Below are 6,914 nucleotides of genomic sequence, written 5' to 3'. Positions count from 1 at the left end.
ACGTCAATTTCAAGAAAACTCCCATATATCACAAAAGCTTTTGCGCTCAGATGAACAACAAAGAAATGCCACAACCTCGAAGCAGATAGAAGGGAGAAACACCCAGATACACCTCATACGTGGCTGCTCCCAAGTATAAGGCCATTAATGCTTGGATAAGATGCCTACGTCTCCTTTGATTAAAAATAATGGCTAGTGCAGTGGCTGCGATATACTTAATCCTACTAACATCTATTGCCATGATTTTCGCAAGAGGAATAAATTACGCTTTAGTCGCATAAAATCAGTTAATGGAAAACTGCATAATTTCGCAATAGTTTTTTTATCGACATTTAGAAAATATCGCAAAAGATTTGTGCAAATCTGTAATGGAAACCCGGCTACTGTTGAAAATAGACAACAGACTCACGAAAAAAAATTCTGAAAATTCACTAATGTGACCACATCTCAAGTTTGCAAATGCAAAAAATATTGAACACATAAAAAAATAAATAAATACTGTCAAATAATGTATAAAAAGGGGATCAATGCAGGTTTTTTTTATTTTACATGTCTGATCATCATATTGTTCTCTCTCATAAGCAGAAAATCATGGAGAGGCACGAAGGATATGAATCTATGTTTGTGTAGTCTTGGAAAAGTCCCCCACACTCCCAATCATCCCTGTTCCAAGAATAAAACAGCACAAAGCAAACTGAGTTCAATTCATTTTTCACTTGTATCTGATTCAAAGAGCAGCTGTTCATAAATATGTCTGCATTCTCTAGGGTTTGGAGGAAGACAGGGTTTTTTTTTTAAGTGCACTCATAGTTATGTTAGTTTTGGTTCCTCCTCCAACTATAGGTGGTTGTGAGGGTTTTTACTGCTAGGAAAAAAAAAGTATGTTTAATCTGTGTATCATTTTCAAAACTCCTGAAAGCCAGAAGTGCCTTTGAAGACTATATGGCATGAGTAGCCAAATACATGTCTTACAAACACAAGCACCTTCGGCCCATTAATCAGTCAGATTAATCTCAGAGAAAACAAAGGAAGAGACTCCTTAACCCTATCCAACAGAGGTTGTGTCAGAAATCAGATGATGCAAGGTTATAGGATCAATCCATGCATCCATCCATTTCATACTAACCTTTACTTTTCAAGGGCCTCATTCTTTCTAGCAGATCACTGGAGTTCATGTCAATCATCTTAAAAACACTTGTTCCTCTTTAGGCTTGGATGGACTTAGCATTAGGGTCATCTCTGGTAAAGCCTATAAAGACAAGACGGTTAACACAGACCACACTTTCTATCAGACCAATAAATATGTCCAAACAAGTGTATAATTATTTTACCATTAAAATGCACAATTTTAAAGTGACACAGATTGGACAATCGCAGCTTTTATTCCTCTTGAGCCAATGAAACAAATGATCTCTACATACATCCCTATGTATTTGTGTTTAAAAGAGTAATTCAATCCAAAACCAAGCATTACTCTCAACCAATGAAATGCCAAAACCTTGTCAATGAGATCAGGGGCATTCTGGGTTGACTGAAATATGGAAAAGGTTGAAGCATGTGTATTTCTCACCAATGACTAGCTGGGGCAAGATCTGTTGTCACGGTAAACAGTGGCGTCTATTTGTTGTTCGGACAAGTGCATGTGAAATCCATATCCCAAAACAAATGGGGGGCATCAGTAAAAGACAATCCTGAAACAGAGGAATAGAGAAGAAAGTGAATGCCCACAACATCATGAACACACTGAATCAAACATGCCTGAAGTTGAAGAGCCGACCTTTGTTCACAAATAACTTCTCAGTAGGAAATGTTTTGCATGATTCATTTTAGGGGCAAAGAGAGCTCTGGGGGCTACATGAAAAATGTGATGTTGTAAAACACAGACTTACAGATTTTGACAAGAGTGAGCTGCACTGCAGGTGTCTGCCAAGGGACATACTGTAAAGTGCCCGCACACACGGAATGTAAAAGTCATAGAAAGTTCACAAGTATATAGAAATTCTTTCTAAAGTCTGAATGATATATGGAGTCAAAAAGTCTGAGACCAAATGCTGCTATTTTGCACCCATTTTTAACCTGTAAATATATTTATTATTTTTGTTCCAGGTTTAAATTAGATTTAGCACCCCAGAATAATATGGTTCTTGAACCTAGAATGATCAAGGGCCTTTGTGTCTAAAGAAAAAAAAAGGAAGAGTATGACAGAAAGAGAAGTGTCCATTAAGGCTCTTGTGACCATATAAACACCTCTTGTGTGAGTTTTTATTTCATGTTCAGTAACGTCAGTAATCTGTGTTGTGCTTGTGGTAAGTTATTCATTAATTGGCATGTGCACACACAACATCAGCCCTCCATACTGGGGGTCTGACCTAACTCCAGCTGTGAATCAATGCAGCAAGAGGGAGAGGTTCAATAATGCCTCATCGTGGTGGTTTCAATGCCGTATTGATCTGTAATGCCACAGATGCTCTGCGGTAAGAGTTTGAGCCCCATGTCACCTCAAATATGCCACGAAACTCACTGCCTTTGCAAAATGAAATGAATGAAATGAATGTGGAAAATCGTCCACGCATGTTTAATAATGATAAAAGGGACTGGTCACCCCAAAAATAAACATTATATCATCATCTACTCACCATCATGTCATTCCCAACCCGTATGACTTTCTTTCTTATGAGGAATACAAAAGGAAATGGAATGTTAATGCTGCTGTTTTCCAAGAAATATGATAGCTTTGTCTAAGAAATTTAAGTCCTGAAAATCTTGCTTGACAGCCAGTCACCATTCACTTTTATTGTATCAAAAAGAAAGGCTTGGGCATTTTTCCTTAAATTTCTCCTAGAAGAAGGAAAATCATTCCATTTTACAAGACATGAGGGTGAGTAAATTTGCTGTTTTGAGCAAATTATCCCTTTAAGTTTCCCAGGCTCGTCTCAGCAATAAATTGCACATTTTAATTGAGACAATAAAATAACAATGTTGACCTAAAAAAAAAATAGCAAGACACATTCCGTGTTTACATTAAATAACACTATACTGTAAATAATGGGGCTGTAAATGTCGACTTAATCCCTCTGCATCATAAATCACTTTCACATAAAACTGCACATAATAACTGTTAGAGCATATAACATATTTGCATTGACTATACATCACATCAGGGGGTTAAGTACAGCTCTATGCCCTATTTTAGAGCAGTACAGCCCTGGCACATGACTAATCAAGCAAATGAGGTTAATTGCAGCCATTGTTTAATGATGCTCTGGTCCCGTTATTGTATTGTTTGTGGAGCTTAATAAAAACGCTGCCTCTATTTTGACAGATCGATCCCACACAAGAACTTATCCAAACGCAATCACATATACAAAGAGAAGAACCACTGGAAAAGAGGATGGTGAACAGCCCTTTTGGAACAACACACACAGTGGTGACACACAGGGTTCTGTTAAGGACAGGTTGACACCAACTCTCTTTGTGAAGCAATGGTTCGTTAGTAATAGCAGCAGTGTTTTATCTGGGCCTTAGGGCTGCATTGTCCATGAACCAAAGTGTAAACAAATAACCAGGGCTTGGGAGGAGGTGCCTGGATCTTCCCTGAGGCTATGCCTACATATGGAGGACAGAAGAACAATACTTGCATGTATGCAATAAGAGTGAAGGGTGTTTAGACTGGTTTAGACCATTGAATTAATTTAGGTATACTCAGGGTATAAAAGGGTGTAAAAATCCAAATTAAGGGTGATCAGTGCCCCTTAAAAATGTAATTATTAATTTATGAATTTGAAAATAACATTTAACTGAATGCATGAATGGGAATGCATTAACTGAATAAATGTTTACTTTGAATACTATATAAGTCTTTAAAATGCATAATTTAAAATAAATTGACTAATAAATATAATATATGTTAATTAATGTTTACAATTTTAACAATAAAAGTATATATTAATAAATAATGTTTAATTGTAAATAAAGGGTGTTTAAAGTAATTTAAAAATGTATTATAAGAAAATACATCAATATATCATTAAAAATCTTGCTTGACAGCCATGGTCACCATTCACTTCCATTGTATGGGATAGAAAAGTCTTGGACATTAAATTTCTAACTTTGTGCAAGAAAGAAAATCATAGAATTTCACAAGACATGAGCAAGAGTAAATGATGACAAAAAATCAGCTGGCAAATGTGTTTTTAAAGGCTTCCTTTTTTCTTTTCTTTTTTTAAAGTTGCACTTAAAATTATATTTTACAGTATTTTCTTTTAAAACATTTTATAATTACTTTAAATATATTTACACTTATCCATTTTATCCATTTGCCAGGTGACTTTCTTTATCCAAACCAAAGACATTCTAATCATTCATCAGAAGTAATTCACATTGCAACACACTTCTCATTATTACATAAAATTAAAACTTTCATGTAATTACAACCCAATGTATTTTTCCCCTTTTTTTGACTTATACACATGGACAAAACAACCAGGGCTGTGTTTCCCAAAAGTATCATGAGCTAAGTTAATCGTAGAGACCATTGATGGCAATGGTTCTACGATCTACTTAGCCTGACGATGCTTTTGGGAATCGCAGCCCAGGTTTCCTAAATGTGAAATGTGATTAAAGTCTTAAATTCAATCATTTTAAATGGTTTAAGCTAAAGAGCTACACTAAAGGGTTAAAGATGCAGACTTGTGATACTGCCGTCCCTGTGGTCACACATTTGGTTATTTTGGCCATGATGTGACCACTGAGCGGCCAAAAATGAGCCTAATAGATGATGTATGTTGGTCTGTCAGATGGAAAGGCGCCTAGTTGGCAATGTTCATCCATCATGGTGCCCAGCCATCCATTTAGCCTCTGACACTACACCAACCAAACAGCCTAATCCAATTGCTCATGCTAAAGGGACAAGTTTAGGGTGATGGGGTGACTTTTCCTAGGGGGGACAGTGATTCTCTTTTGACTCTAAAAATCGGAATGTGTTTAGTTTAGAATTGTAAAAATTTAGTCCATGAATGTGAAAATGATAATGAAAGAACAAAGGCAATGACCTTTTAAATAAAATGTGTGTCTGAAATTCATTCTTTAAAATGTTTTCCTTCAGATAAATGTAAGCACACTTGCAGGTTAAACATTGTGCTTAAAACATTGTGTGTCTCCCAAATCAATGTGTGGGTGTATATAATGATTTGTCCACCTTCTTAATGATGAAGTCAGACCCCATTAGTCTACTGAACGCCTCAGTCTCCTCAGCCACTGGGGTGTCGCCACTGTTTCCCTCTGGGACCAACGACCTCTGACTTTAGCAGCATAAAGGTTGGCTCCGTGGGGAACCCTGCAGCTTTGGGGGCATGTTTCTGCTGAGAGAAGAAAGAAGCATGTAAACACACAGTTGGAGATATCCAGAAAACAGTCAAATGAGACAGTGAAAGTGTCTTACCAGTCAAGAGCCAATCCCACCCAATCCACATCCAACTCACTGATGTATGTCTGACTGAACTGTTTTGTTTTACAACTAATCTCTCATGAAGTATTGCATGATTATATCTTACACCATTGCCGAGATTTGAAATTAATTTGCTAGCTTTAAACACATTAAATGTCTGTATCCCAAGTTAAAATGGTGATTTAGTCAGTCCCATATCAGAGGTCTTGATCTTTTCAACTACGTCAAACAATTAAAAGCAGCAATATTTTTTTCTGAAAAAAATATATCACAGTTTCCACAAAATAATGAAAATAATAAGGAGTCTAACTGAATTGATAATACAATAAGACATGTTTCCTGAGCACCAAATGTGTGCTTGGTACTTAAAGGATTAGTTCACTTTCAAATTAAAATTTCCTGATAATTTACTCACCCCCATGTCATCCAAGATGTTCATGTCTTTCTTTCTTCAGTCGAAAAGAAATTAATGTTTTTGATGAAAACATTCCATGATTTTTCTCATTCAATGGCCTCCAAACAGCTGAAGGTCAAAATTACAGTTTCAGTGCAGCTTCAAAGCGTTCTACACGATCCCAGATGAGGAATAAGGGTCTTATCTAGAGAAACCATCGCTCATTTTCTAAAAAAATTTTAACATTTTATACATTTTAACCATAAATGCTCATCTTGAGCTAGCTCTCTTCTTCTTTTCCTCTATTAGAATTCTGGCAGTGTAGACACTGCTAAGTGTATTGTGGTCAAAGTTTGAACTAAATTGTCATATACAATATGCTAGTGCAAGTATATAACAATTACTTCAAATTTTGACCTGTGGAGGGCAGTAATACACTTAGCAGCGTCTACACTGCCAGAATTCTAACAGAGAAGAAGAAGAAGAGAGCTAGTTCAAGATGAGCATTTATGGATAAAACGTATATAATGCAATGCAATAATAATGTAATTTTGACCTTCAACCGTTTGGAGGCCACTGAAGTCCACTATATGGAGAAAAATCCTGGAATGTTTTCATCAAAAACCTTAATTTCTTTTCGACTGAAGATAGGACATGGACATCTTGGATGACATGGGGGTGAGTAAATTATCAGGAAATTTTCATTTGAATGTGAACTAATCCTTTAAGAACCAATTCTTATTTTACTATCAATTCTGAAAACAGTTGGGCTCCTTAATATTTTATATTTTTGTGGAAACCATAATTTTTTTAGGAAGTTTTGATAAAAAAAAAAAATCATTTATGATAATTTAAAAAGACAAATAAGACTTTTATGCACTGTTAAGTGTTGGTATGGAAAGTTGACAAGATGGCTGACGACAAACAATGTTAGCTTCTCTTTTAAGCTTTATTGATTTCATATTTGCCACTCCCTTCTCATCATCCAACACAAGCATTTTTAGAGCTCATAGAGTCTTGTCGAAACCTTATTAATTTCAGTAATAAGTAACAAGTGATTAATGTTGTATTCCT

At 35.9% G+C, this 6,914-nt stretch overlaps 1 long non-coding RNA gene across 1 annotated transcript in view; it reads right to left on the bottom strand.

The window, feature by feature from the left end:
• Positions 1-524: 524 nt before the first annotated feature.
• LOC125246461 overlaps positions 525-6,914 on the bottom strand; it is a 25,675-nt gene continuing 19,285 nt past the window's right edge. The window contains exons 3-6 of the long non-coding RNA XR_007179883.1: positions 5,198-5,360; positions 1,571-1,691; positions 1,127-1,249; positions 525-663 (exon numbers count right to left, since the gene is read on the bottom strand). This is a non-coding gene — a long non-coding RNA (uncharacterized LOC125246461). The remainder of the gene's footprint in view (positions 664-1,126; positions 1,250-1,570; positions 1,692-5,197; positions 5,361-6,914) is intronic.

This window comes from Megalobrama amblycephala, linkage group LG14, assembly GCF_018812025.1.
Source record: "Megalobrama amblycephala isolate DHTTF-2021 linkage group LG14, ASM1881202v1, whole genome shotgun sequence".
NCBI lineage: Eukaryota > Metazoa > Chordata > Actinopteri > Cypriniformes > Xenocyprididae > Megalobrama > Megalobrama amblycephala.
The sequence above is the reverse complement of the archived record's forward strand: the minus strand, read 5'-3'. Positions and strand labels throughout refer to the sequence as shown.